Source organism: Bidens hawaiensis, unplaced genomic scaffold, assembly GCF_021521415.1.
Source record: "Bidens hawaiensis isolate Kalapana, Puna unplaced genomic scaffold, B.hawaiensis_p1.1 tig00041190_1, whole genome shotgun sequence".
NCBI lineage: Eukaryota > Viridiplantae > Streptophyta > Magnoliopsida > Asterales > Asteraceae > Bidens > Bidens hawaiensis.
The window spans coordinates 108,746-122,700 of record NW_027497290.1 but is presented as its reverse complement, the minus strand read 5'-3'; the positions used below and the strand labels follow the sequence as shown (position 1 = coordinate 122,700).

General features: G+C 36.9%; 1 pseudogene; it reads right to left on the bottom strand.

The window, feature by feature from the left end:
* Positions 1-2,421: 2,421 nt before the first annotated feature.
* Positions 2,422-4,929, bottom strand: LOC143592760 (polyphenol oxidase I, chloroplastic-like; annotated as a pseudogene).
* Positions 4,930-13,955: the final 9,026 nt, after the last annotated feature.

The following is a 13,955-nucleotide window of genomic DNA, read 5'->3' as shown; positions in this document are numbered from 1 at the left end:
TATTTCAAGTTTTATTAATTACAATAAATGCAATAATGTTTCAACCATTGATTAATAATCTAATGGTTGAGATCACTTCTCGCACTACTCGTTATAAAATCACTTCTGAAATGAACCTAATCCTATATATATATAATATCAGGAACTTTTTAAAGTTTTGTGCTCTCGAAAAAACGTTTGCGCCGCCCCTGGACGTGGATCTTGGAGGAAAGGCAGTTTCAGACTATGCTTGATGTGGACTGAAGTCCGCTGGGTACGTCTTCAGAAGCAGACGCCATCCAGACATCCAATGTTGGGCTACTCTCTCCTCCAACTGCTTCATTCATTCATTTTTTTTTAAATATCACTGGAGCATGAATGAATAAGATGAACTGATGAAGGCTGGGGGAAAAGATATCTATAGATCTAGAAAGTTTGTAAAGAGTTAATAGAAAGGATAAAGAATAGTACAAGGTTCCTTTTAATTAATATATTAATAAATTAATTCAAGTAATTCAAGTAATTTGATTTTAATTTAGTCTTAGCGGACACGTGTGTTTCATATCTTATGTTTAATTTATTTTGAACGAATATTCTTTGTTAACATGCATTTTTGTTTTTAATTTCATAATTTCCTAGCTATCAACTAACACTAACCAATTGTATCAATCTTAACGGTTATTAACTACCTTAATACGAATAACATATGTTATACTGTGTCGTTTAGCCATGTGATTAAACCTACAACCATTCATATAATTATGTATATTGCTTTCTCTTGGGAACGGGATATATGCGAGATTGATGCTAACAGTGTCTTTCTTCATGGTGGTAATTACCCATGTGTTGCATCACCAGCATCGTCGGCCACTGACCACCATGGTGAGACCAACCATCATGTTCCCATAAGCCCATTTTTGTCCACCTACAAGTCCCCCACAACTACACAAGGATCATATCCAGTTTAATAGAGAATGGCCTATGGGTTTTTTGTAGCCTCTTAATGGTTCATAAAGCCTCTTATATGTAAGTTTCAGAAACATACTGAACCATTAATTCAGAGATTACCTCTTAAGCAGTCGATCAGATCTCTTAATGGTTCAATACTAGATTGCCAAACAACCCCTTAGTTATATTCATAATACACTTATATATGAGATTGTTATGTGTGTAAGACTCGGTGTTTCTAGTTGTTGGCTGAAGTGGAATTAGAAGATGTCTATATATGATAGGAGAATGACACTGCAAGATATACTAAGCAGAGATCAGAAGCTCTATTATGGAAATGAAGAAACACAGATCCAATCCCCGGGTATGGGTCCTGAATCTAATGAGTCCACAAGGTAGGATATGATAATTACAACCAAGATACGAGTACAACCTCCCAAAGTCCAGTGACCGGAACCTGCAAAACAGACACCGTGAGTCTCGTTACAGGAAAGACAAAAGGGGGGGGGTCTTCCTGTAACCACTCTCCGGCGTGAGAATCGGTAACGTTCGTAATGGAGAAAGTACTGAAGTATATAGACTAAGTGCAGTCAGAATATAGGTGAGTTAATGAATACCTCATACCGTTTGACAAGGTATTTATAGCCGAAGGATGATGGAAGATGATTGGGGCAGCTGTCCTCATCCGATGGAAGATGACACGTGTCCTCTTGTGATAGGTTGAGCTATACGTCTCATGTGCATGAGCATAACAACCTGGACACGCGTCACCAGCTGATAGGATGGATCGCGCCCTGGCCATGTGCACAGTTATAACAACCTGGCCAGGTGTCCTTTGTTCATTGGTTAGTATGTCACGTATTCCCCAAGTAAGAATCATGAGTCTTCTTCTAGAGAGTACTTGAATGGTGACAGCTGTCCCGCTGGCATTATCCTCCAGTTGTTTTATGCGGACATATGTCTTGTCCTGCGGATGACTTTTGAGGATGTCCGGATGCTTCCGCGCGTGTTATGAGGACGTTCCTCCTCTATCGTGATACGCGGGTGATCCGTATGTCCCGCGGGTGACTTATAAGAACATTCTCTGTGACCCGCGGGTGGTACTTAAGGGTATTTGGGTCTTTTTGGTACCCTACCTCTACAGGAACGAAAAGAAAGGGGAAGTGTCAAGCACAAGAAGAAAATGAGGAAAAGCTTACTGGGCACGATATGAGAAACTTCTTTATACTTGTTCTTATACCTTTTTGTTTAATTAATTAATTAAAATAATACATCCCCAATGTATGAATAGCAAACCCATAAAATTCCCCGAGTACTCAAAGGTTGCTGCTATATTATTCGGTAAAATACAACTGAGATTACATGATATAGCATAAATAGTAAAAAGGAATACAGAAATAACCAACAGACTCAACATAAAAACTTGATGGACGATTGACACTGAAAAGGAGCTTGACTCAACAGCCTTTGAGACTTTGTCACAAACCCATGAGGTTAAGCTTTGGGAATAGGAACCAACTCGATCTTGATCTCGCCAACGGTGAGATCGTCGGTCCCTGTCCTTGGCACCAATGTCACGGTTGCATACTCTTCGCCTTCAGTATTTGTGTCGTCCAGTAACTCATTTAGCCCAAACCTTGCAGAACCGGTCATGATCATGTTTTTTGAATCATTGTGAGGAATTTGTGTAAACCCACCCGCATACTCAGGATCGCATTCCGTCGTGATTTCACCTTCTTTAAGTTTGTCATTCACAAACACATCAAACTTGACAAAATTTCCGTATTTGATATCTTTTATAAGCAACACCTCGTTGGAATTCTTCTTGTCTTCTTTAGTCCTATTGATTGTGGGTCGCTTCACGCGAATCTTCTGGATCTCCTTTAGACTCACCGGGAATTTGGTCTGATCCACGGTTTTAACATCTGTGTTCGATGCAACTTGCAAGCTCTTGTCACGTTGGGTGGGTCGACTATATATTACGCCATGGGAATACTTCGGATGAGTTTTCAATGAAATTGTACTTGAGCTTGTTTATGTCGGCGCAATCTTTGTTATAAACACGCACAAGATCCTCATTCTCATCATAAAACACATATGATGCGTTTAACCAGTCTGGGTCGGTTGGATCTACGTGCCCAGGAAGGGCCAGATCCTTCCATAGCCTCCACATACGATCGAAATTTGAATGTTGGATGTAGAACACTGGGTCATACCCTGCGGAGTAGAAGTTACCCATGTCCTCGTTGTTTATCTGCCACCGATCACCAGCCCATTTATGCACGGCAGTGTGAGATCCAGCTTCCACGGATCCAATTGACGGGGCACCATTACGAACGGGGGAATCACCAGCTCGGTATTCACCACCAAAGAAGCTTAGTGTATCACCTCCGTTCCTAACCAAGTCTCGGTACACTGTACTAAGATTACAAGCTATTTGTTGCTGCTCTGGAATGGCCTTATTCTTGCCATTGTAGTCCAGATCCACTAGTTTAGTTTTCATATGATCGGCGTCCCTGAAAATGTCATACAGGGAGTTGTAATCGCTCAGGTTGCTCAACGTATCCGGCAAAAATATTTCTGGAATCGGCATGCCTGCTGGTTCATCCCATTTCCAGAAAGGTAAAGCGAAAGTTGGATCGTTAATCAACTTTCCAAGTATTCTTTCGTAGAAATAGAGGTACCAGCGATGGAAAGGGAAGAAGAGCCATGAGTTATGAATCTGAAGGTTAATATCAGGGAAACCACTATCGACTTGAGTGTACCCTCCATTGCAATAAGCACAATGGATTTTAGCTTGGCTGGCAAAGCTGTGTGGGTGATCGTCTGGAAGAGCTCTCATGGCTTGAATGGCTCTTCTATATTTATCCACTTGATTATGTGCTGGCCATCTCATTCTAACCGTGTTTTCGGATGGAAACTAGAAATCTTTAATTGTCTTCCCAAGGCTAGGAGGGCAACATTTTTTTGTCCTTGCGGTGCCTTCAGGGTTAATGCCATCTTTAGCGTCCTTGCATATCGAAGTGATATCAGGAGTTGTTATGGGAGCAGCCGTAACAACTCTTGGCAAGGACGTGAGGCTGGCGGCTGTGCAGAGGCCGTTAGCCCCACCAATAGGTTCCTCCGGTCTACATTGGGCAGTTCAAGCTTTTGGGCTTCGGGTAGTATGAGTTTCTTGTCATTTTTGTTATTGTTATTAGGTGCATTGTTGCACTCTGATGCACGGAAACGCGACCAACCTGCCGTACCCCGTCCCGGAAACTCGCCGGGGACGACCGAAAACAATTATTGACCGTTTCCTTAAAGTTGGGGCAGTCGTTGACCGTTTCGAAAAGTCAAACGGTGTTTCGATACGTTTCCAGAACTTTGGGGACGTCCAGACCGTATCCGATGAATTCCGGCGCCACATACAGTATTACAGCGAAGAAATCCGGCGCCGAAAACCGGATGAAGAAGATGGAAGAAGAAGAAGGGCGGCTGGATTTTTATAAGTGTTTTAGGTTATAATATAAGTTTAGGTTTAAACAATAAACCCCTTGATCTTTCAAGTGTTTGCATCTAGTCCTTAAACTTTTTTAACATTTACATAAATAGTATTAAATTAGGTTATGCATTTTAACATTTAACCTTCACTATCTAAACTAGCTTATATTTGGTCCTCAACTTGTAATTTTATACATAAATTGTTTAAATGACATTATATATAAATAAAAATTATATATTTATTTATTTGTTATTAATAATTTAATTACCGATGTAATATATATATTTATTTTTTATATGAATTTATTGCCGTACCTGTTTCTTGATTTGTTGAGTTTTGCCGTTTTCCGTTCCCATACCCGTGCCCGTGCCCGTGCCCGTTTCCCGTTCCAGTTCCCGTGCAACATAGTTGTTGCATGACACTCTGAACCATTTGGTTTGGTTGGTTCGAGTACTAAAGGCTCATTGGGTGTTGGTGGATGTGAATGTGGATGTGAGTGGAAGTAGTGATGAAGACATGATTAAAAGAATGATGGGTGCTTCTAAATGCAAACTTTGGCTTATATTTATCTTAGATTTAGATGTTAAAATTCGTTTAGAAAATTACGAGAGGAAAACAAGTAGCATGTGCCATATGTCCATTTAATATCTACTCCTGTATTTGCGCTTTGGTTATTATTTTTTTATGTTTTCTAGTTCATTGTGATCCATGTGAGATATATTGCCATAAATATTTTATACAACCTTTACATTGCATACCTAACTCGATAAATACAATAAGAAAAAAAAATTGTTTTTCCATCATCTAGTAACTTTGAGTTGTGTGTTCTTTATCATCTAGTCACATGCTTTAACAAAACTAAATGGACCCTTTATTGTTTATATTATCTAATTTAAAACGCTTAAATATCTTAAAGATAAATTAAACCACTCCTCACTTGTATTAAATTTATTAAAAAGATGTCATGAATTATGCTTTTAACGGACAAAGAACAATATATTAAATGAACAATTAATAGGAGTGAGATAAAGTTAAAAGTATTAAACAATTTCATTTGAGTGAGATGAAGTGAAAGAGAGAAAAATAAGTGATGTGATGCTTATGTGAAGTTAAGAAGGGTTAAAGTATACCCCATGACCTAAATTAGAAGAGATTATTCAAAAGAGTTTTAACAATTTGTATTTAACTAATAGTTTGAAAGTTTAAATATCTTAAAGATAAATTAAACCACTCCTCACTTGTATTAAATTTATTAAAAAGATGTCATGAATTATGCTTTTAACGGACAAAGAACAATATATTAAATGAACAATTAATAGGAGTGAGATAAAGTTAAAAGTATTAAACAATTTCATTTGAGTGAGATGAAGTGAAAGAGAGAAAAATAAGTGATGTGATGCTTATGTGAAGTTAAGAAGGGTTAAAGTATACCCCATGACCTAAATTAGAAGAGATTATTCAAAAGAGTTTTAACAATTTGTATTTAACTAATAGTTTGAAAGTTTAAATTTATCTAGCTATTTAGTTTTTTAATGTTTTGTAAGTTTATCTAATTTGTTTGAATGCCTACAATTTAGGAGTTTGAGTATGTTAAATTTATGTTAGTTTGAGTTAGATTAGTAAGGCTTTAATCAATGATGGTTAGGGGTATCTAATTGGTGTATCAAGAATTATAATAAACATAAAGAGTCTATCATCGTTGAGTTCAAATTTCTGGTTTTTGTTCTTGGATCTGATTTCCAGCAATTGATATAAAAACTTTTAGGTTTTGAGCGTTGTTTTTTTTAGAGAAAGGTGAGCAACGCATTTAGCATGTGAGCTGACAAGGCAAGGCATCAGTCAAATAAAGTAAAGCATGGTGAACAATAAAATAAGAAAAGAAAACGAGTTAAGTAAGCAGCGTGTCATATAATTCAGCAAGTAGCAAGATATACCGATCAACAAGTAGGTCAATCAGAAAATCAAGTACATCAATAGCAAGAAAAAGTTATCATCAAGTAGGTTGTAGCAACAAAACTTGACTAGCAAGTAAGTCAGGAGCAAAAAAATCTGGTTAGCAAGCAGGTCAAATATTAATTAGCAAGTTGGTCAATAGACAATTCAACAAGTTTAGCAAGAAACTAGTTAGCAAGTTAGTCAAGAGAAAGTACGAAGTAGGTAATTAATTTGAATCTTTGATTAAATGCATGAGTAAAAAACCCAATTATAGTTAGAACAAGGGTAAGAAACTCGATTTCGAGTTAGAGAATGAACAAAGAAAGAACAAATGAAGAAATAAATAATAATAATAATAATAATAATAATAATAATAATAATAATAATAATAATAATAATAAGTAGGAGAAAGCAGGAGCAAGTAAAAAAAAGTGGCAAGAACGAGCAAGTAAAAAAAAAGTTGCAAGAACAAGTAAGAAAAAAGAATGATCATGTGTCATGACCAATTTGGTTCAATTGGGAAAATAGCAAGATAACAAGTCCAGCATTAAGTTGTGTAGGTCCTGGATTAGGTAATGGATCTAGCAATACTATAGGATAAGTCCTCGGTGTGATAACGCGGAATAGTAACACAACACTCGGATCTCGGGGCATGGGATTGACAGTGCATATATGAGAGAGAAAGTGTACACAGAAAAAATTTTCTATATAATTAGCGGGTAAAAGGGGGGCCGATAATCTTTAGGTGAGCCAGGTTAATGGGCGACCCGATTTTCTAACAAGGGCTGGTTAAAACCATTAAGTGGTAATAGGTTTTAATAATTTTCTTGCTTGCAGCTTGTTGCTGCCCAAAAAGGGATTATGACGCAAATAGGGTTGCAGCGCAGCTTGTTGCTAGCTTACATGTCTCTCTTTTATAATTTGATCATTTATTATATAGGTCATTACCAAGTAGGGTTTTATTACAAGAGTTATTGTAATTGAGTTTTAGTTATTTTCTTAATTATAATAGGGTAAGTTATTGTACAATATTATTGTACATTACGTACGCGAATCACACTCAATGTTAAAAAACAATTGCAGTCAAAACGAATTACAAAACCTGATTACGTTCAAGGTGTATATGAAACACACTGAAGGTTAAAACCAATTACGCTCAATGCAAAGTTTGATCGATTGATAATTAGGATATAGATTGATGATTTTGAAACCTTGTAATGTAATTTCACTAATCAATTTCAAGGTTTAATTTATCAGTTGGCTTCATTTTCCATTTGAATTATGATCATTGAGGGAGTTTAGAGTCTAATAATGAACAATCTCCACTAGAACAAGAAATGGTTACACCTCAGCTAGAGGTTTAGAGGTCTTCCAGAACCATTAGACTTCCTTAGAGATATTCCCATTCTGCTAATTACCTTCTACTGACAAAGAAAGATGAACCACAGTGTTACTTTGAAGTAATGAGCTTGAAAGACTCGTCTAGGTGGGAGCGAGCTATGAGGGAAGAGATGAATTTACTGAACAAGAATGAGGCTTGGGTTCTTACAAAGCTTCCGGCCGGGAAGAAAGCTCTTCAGAACAGATTGGTATTCAAGATCAATGATGAAAGTGAGGATACAAAGAGATACAAAGCACGATTGGTAGTATGATGTAGTAGATGTCGGGCTCCAATTAAAAACAAATATTTATAATCTTAAATACCTATAACTAATATGGGTAAGTAAGGTCGTCTCCACAGGAAATCAGTGGAAAGTGCAACTTTGACTCATGGCTTTAACTAATTAACTAGGTGGACAGTCGATATCAAGCAATTTAGAAATATGGTTTGAATGCAACACGATTACTTTTAAAGTTGTAAACAATTATGAGAAAAGTGATTCACTTCAAGTTCATCTAATGCGATGACCAACTAATCACAGATTCAAATAAATTGATCGCGCAGTAATTACTAGACCTAATAGTTGGGTTGTGATGACAAACGATACCCTAACCGAATTGTTGACACAACTGAAGCCGATCTACCCAAATACCAGTTTTATATTATGAAAATCAATTAGGTTGCAATGTCTAGCGGTTATTAGCTCAATGACACAAGATTCTAGTCCTAAATGTTGATGAACCCAACTAGATAAGTGATGCAAAATTCAATAATCAAGAACACAAATTGTTTAAAAAATCAATTGGCAAAGTAAACAAGATTAAATAACAAAATTCAATCAAGTTCATAATCAGTTAAAGATAAAGAATCTGATCATAGTCAGTTACACAAAACCCTTCACCTGAAGTGATCGCAAGTGGTTTAGCCTTGCCTCTGCATCACGATTGACTCGAATATGAATTGGAAGGATGAAACCAATGATGATTTGGTGATTGAGAGGTATTAAGATGGTGACGAATTGCTCCAAAGCCGTCCTTCGTGGCTAGGGTATGAAGAATAATCGATTTAGGGTTTATCCCGGCTTAAATATGGAAGAAAATAAGCCCAAAACATAATTCCCGTTAGACCTGGTTGTAGCCTACGGCCAGGTCACCGTAGCTTATGGTTGGGCCGTAAGCTACGGCCTCCAGTCACTGCCTTACGGCTACTATTATACTATTTTCATACTCTTCTAGTTGAGAAATCCAACATTCTTATATTATGGGTTCCATAACTCATTTTCTAGCCCCGGATATGCCCAATTTACTTTAGATGCGCACGAACCACTTCCAAACACCCACAATTGTTTCTTTTTTTCCCTGTAACTCAATTCCTTGCCATCCTAAGTGCTATAAATTTTTTCCTTTAAGCTCCGAGCACCTGTAAATATAAAACCACTAAAAGTACTCGTGCTCGATACATATAAACAATTAAAATACATGAGATTACACACTATAAACACATGCTTTCGTACATATAAACAAGTAAAATACACGAGATTACACACTATAAATTAGTAAAATGCATGAGGTTCATGTCAAGTCCAGGGAAAGCGCATTGGGAAGCAGTTAAGCGGTTGCTTAGGTATCTAAAGGGACCTTCAAAGATGGCCTTATGCTTTAAAGGAAAAAAATGCAATTCTTAAAGGGTTTTCAGATGCTGACTTGGGTGGACATAAGGAGACTTATAAGAGTACTATGGGATGTGTGTTCACTATGGGGGACACTGCAATCTGTTGGAAGTCTAGACTGCAAAAGAGTGTGGCACTCTTAACCACAGAAGATAAGTATATGGCAGTTGCTGAAGCGAGTAAGGAGCTTGTTTGGTTGAGGACTTTCTTAGAGGAGTTAGGCAAGGAACAAACAGATTATCCATTGTACTATGATAATGAAATTTCTGTGAAATTAGCCAAGAATCCCGTGTATCATGGTAAAACGAAGCACATTCATATACGTTATCATTTCATTCGGGGTTTAGTCAATGATGAGAGACAAGAATCTGGCATATATGTTTACCAAGGTTGTGACCTTGGACAGATGAAGCTATATGTAGCTTTAGTTGGTCACCAAGAATAGCTTTGAAGAAGAGGTGATGAGCAGGTAGAAGACATGGTATATATTAAAGACTAAAGATTACATGTACCGGTGTGTTTATAGGTGGAACAAGTGAAGACGTTCCAAGGCTCCAAGTAGGAGATTGTTGGGTTCAATATAGGTGTAGTCCGGACCCTTCTTGGGTTGGGCCGTTGAAGACTAGAAGGGTTGAATGGGCTGGCCACCCACTCATCTTTAGTGACCCGTTTTATATTATTTCTTTTAACTTGTGGGGAAATAAATAAACCCTAGGTGTCTTCCAATATAAACCATATTGTATCATGCATTTTTTTGTGCACCTCAATAAAAGAAAAGACCTTGTTCGTTGCTCGTTGACATAGGTTACACATTGTGACCGAACCACATAAATCACGTGTTCATCTTTACTCTTTACTGTATATTATATTGTTTATATGGTGTGTTTGTTTTTCATGATAACCTACTGCCGCCGTTAACATTATTATATTACAATTGTGATTGGTTCCTTTTTGTGCTTGAGATTGAGAACAGAAACCATCAACATTAATAATCAATTATTATTAATAAATTGTCTTTATTGAATTAAAAGTCAAATCCGACAATCAATTTGAGAACATCGATCAGAAGGAAGACGTTGTGTTCAGTTCGGATCAAGGGCATTTTGTATTCCCTTTTAGTTTGGTTGTTTAGGTTAATTAATTGGAGTTCAGCATACTTCTCGTTTGTTTCCGCTACACGTTTTCGTTTTAGAAATCAATTAGAAATACCGTAATTTCTTAAGGCCCGAGCCATTGTATTGTGTTGGTTTCTTTAGCCCTATCCAACTCCTTTCAGGTCAGCCGCGTACACGTAATATCTAACAACCACTCTTTATTCAAACAAAAACAAATGGAAACCTTCAACCAAGCCTACTAGACTCCGACCTGACCAGACTCATAAGCATCTAGGGTTAAGAAACAAGAACCAACTAGATCTTGATTGAGCCAACGGTGAGATAATCAGTCTCGGTCCTTGGCACCAATGTCACAGTTGAATACTCTTCGTCTTCAGTATTTGCGTAGTCCAACAACTCAGTATTTGTGTGGAATCTGTGCAAACACACCCACGTACTCAGGAACACATGGCGTCGTGATTTCACCTTCTTTGAGTTTTTCTTATCCCCATCAACATTGCTTTCAACGGGTATAGGAACTGGTCCATTTGAGGAAGGTGTAGTAGGCCTATGAGGTCTATTCTCAATGGATATTAGAAGAGCATAGTCATTTAACCTTATGTAATTTTTAAATCTTCATTTGAATTTCTCAAAGTTACTATCCCATTTGAGAAGTTTAGGTGGTTCGTTCGTGGTACCGACCTCATTTTCAAACATCATGTAATTCTTCAATTCATGTTGAAGCTATTCAGAAACGTGTGACATCTTTACAGTTTGGAAAGTCAAATCAAAGCAGCCTTAAAAGGCTAAAAATTTTGTTGAAAACACAAATTCCAAACGAATCGAATCGAATTGAATTAGAATGAATCGAATGGAATAGTAAAAACTCGATTCGATTCAAATTGATAACTCGATTTGATTAGAGTTTAAAACTCTACTTGATTGGTTGGAAAGCTAATTCGACTAGTTTGAATCTCTATTCGATTGGTTTTAGAAACTCGATTCGATTGGTTTCAAAACTCAATTCGATTAGTTTTGGAAACCGGATTCAACTGGTTTTCAAAACACGGTTTGATTGAATCTTGAAACACGATTCGATACAAATTTCCAGAAAGCACGTTTCCCAACTGTTTACGTATGGATCTTTAAGCAGACACACTTTTCACCACCTTTAAACCATTAGACACCACAACAAATGTGAAGAACACTTTAACCTAGGGGTGAGCACGATAAGGGTCGGACCCTTAATTAGACTCGGTATATAATATGGGTCCGGTTAAGAGTTTTTAAATTTCACCTTTAAGGGTAAAAGGCTGTAAAGGGTCTGACACTTATGACCCATTTACTTGTTTCTAGATATACATCAGATTCGTGATTCATTTAAAATTTAGGAGATATTAGTTTTTGATATATGATACATCCGAAATTTTCTAACTACTTAGGAAATTAAAAATAAAGGGTCATATTATTGATTGAAAAAAAGATATATGGGAAACACTGAGCTTTTCTCTACATGTAATTTGTGAATGGGAATATTATTTGCATCAATTCAAATGATTGGTAAACTTTCAAAGTTAGACTTTCTTATGTTATTAAATGAAAATATAGTTTTAGGATTCATATATTTAGGTCATGTACAAGACATGAAACTAGTAGATACTGAAAATAAGATGTAATTACTGCCATTAAAGGGTAAAGGATTGGACTCATTAAACCCTTATTTATACTCGACCATTTTATTATTTAGAGTGTAGGATCTCGGGTCAAAGTTTCTTCCTAAAAAGGTAAAGGGGTCATACCCTTTGAACAGTCCTACTTTAACCACTTCAAACTCAACTTTTAACCATTTTTCAAGCTTGTAAATACACGTTTTAAGCCGAGAACTCACTTGCAACACTTCAACATACTTTGTTTCACTAAATCACACATCACAAACACTCAAACAAGACCAAAATACAAGGTTGTGAGCCAAGAACCTCAATTGGTAGAGGCGAAAGCTCTTATACCAATTGTAAGTCCAGGAGACAGGATCAAACAACAATGTTCTTGGATCAATCTCACTCGTGCGCTTGCGGATATCACTCACTAAGAACCGAGAACTCGGATCTTGTTGTGCTTGGTTTATTACCATATATGGGAAGAAATGAGAGAAGATGGGAAAGTAGGTGAGAAAGTATGGATAAGATATACAAAAAGGTTGTTGTATGCATGAAAGCTTGCATTATTTATAGTGCAAGTTCCATGCACCATTTTTTCATTATTCACGGCCCATTGGGCTTTTGTTTACATAGTCTTGGGCCCAAACATACATAGCGTACAAAGGAAAGCTAGCAATACATCGTGATGAGAACAGAATAATACACAAGACTAAATAACAAAACAGGCCCCTACAAAAACAAGAGCAAAAAACCTAATTTGGGTTAGAGCAAGAGCAAGAAATTCGATTTCGAGTTAGAGAATGTACAAATAAAGAAAGAATCAAGTATAATATAAAGTGGAAGAAAGCGGTAGCAAGTAAAAATAGTTGCATAAACAAACAAGAAAAAAAAAACGGTCATGACATGACCTGTGTGGTTTAATCCGTGAAAAGAGCTAGAGGACGGGTCGGTTGCAGGATTAAGGGGTGTAGTTCCCAGATTTGGAAATAGATCTAGCAATACTATCAGATCAATCCTTGTCGTGAAACCGTGGAATAGTACACACGACACTCGGATTGTGGAATCAGTAATGCAAATATGAGAGAGAAAGTGTAGAGAGAAGAAATATTATGTTTAATTAGGGGTGAATGGAGGTCCGGTAATTTCTAAGTGAACCAAGTGAGGGGCGGGCCCGGTTTTTTAGTAAGTTATGGTTTAATTAGGGTTTAATAGTTTTCTTGCTAGCAACTTGTTGCGGTGCAAAGTTTTCGATAAACATTATGTGTTCGTTATTCTTGAATTAAGGCCATCACGGTCACCATCATTGTCATTATGTCATTATAACCAGGTAACTGCCGCAAGATTCCAGGGATCATTTCACATTAGAAGTTTTATCAGGGATTTATAGTCTTATCGATATCCCTTGATGTTTGGAAAAAGGAGTTTGAGATATGTTTGGTACATTAATTGTTCACATTAGAAGTCTTATCAGGGATTTATAGTCTTATCCTTTTCAGTTTGTCTTATACTTAAGCCTTGTACTAATCAAAACCTGGAAGTTTTGATTCCACAATGCTGGATAAATAACTTGGTGCACACATATAAATAATTGTAGATTCGACAGATGTTTATTCAACACATAAAACTCGGCATACATAACGTTACAAGACCAAATAGAAACAAACTTAAAGAGATCAGAACTTTCCTAACTCTCCAGACTCAACAATCTTTGGGTGGCCACTCCTTATTCAAACAGAAACAACCGGAAACCTTCAACCAAGCCTTCTAGACTCCGACTCTGACTCCGACCCGACCAGACCATCATGAG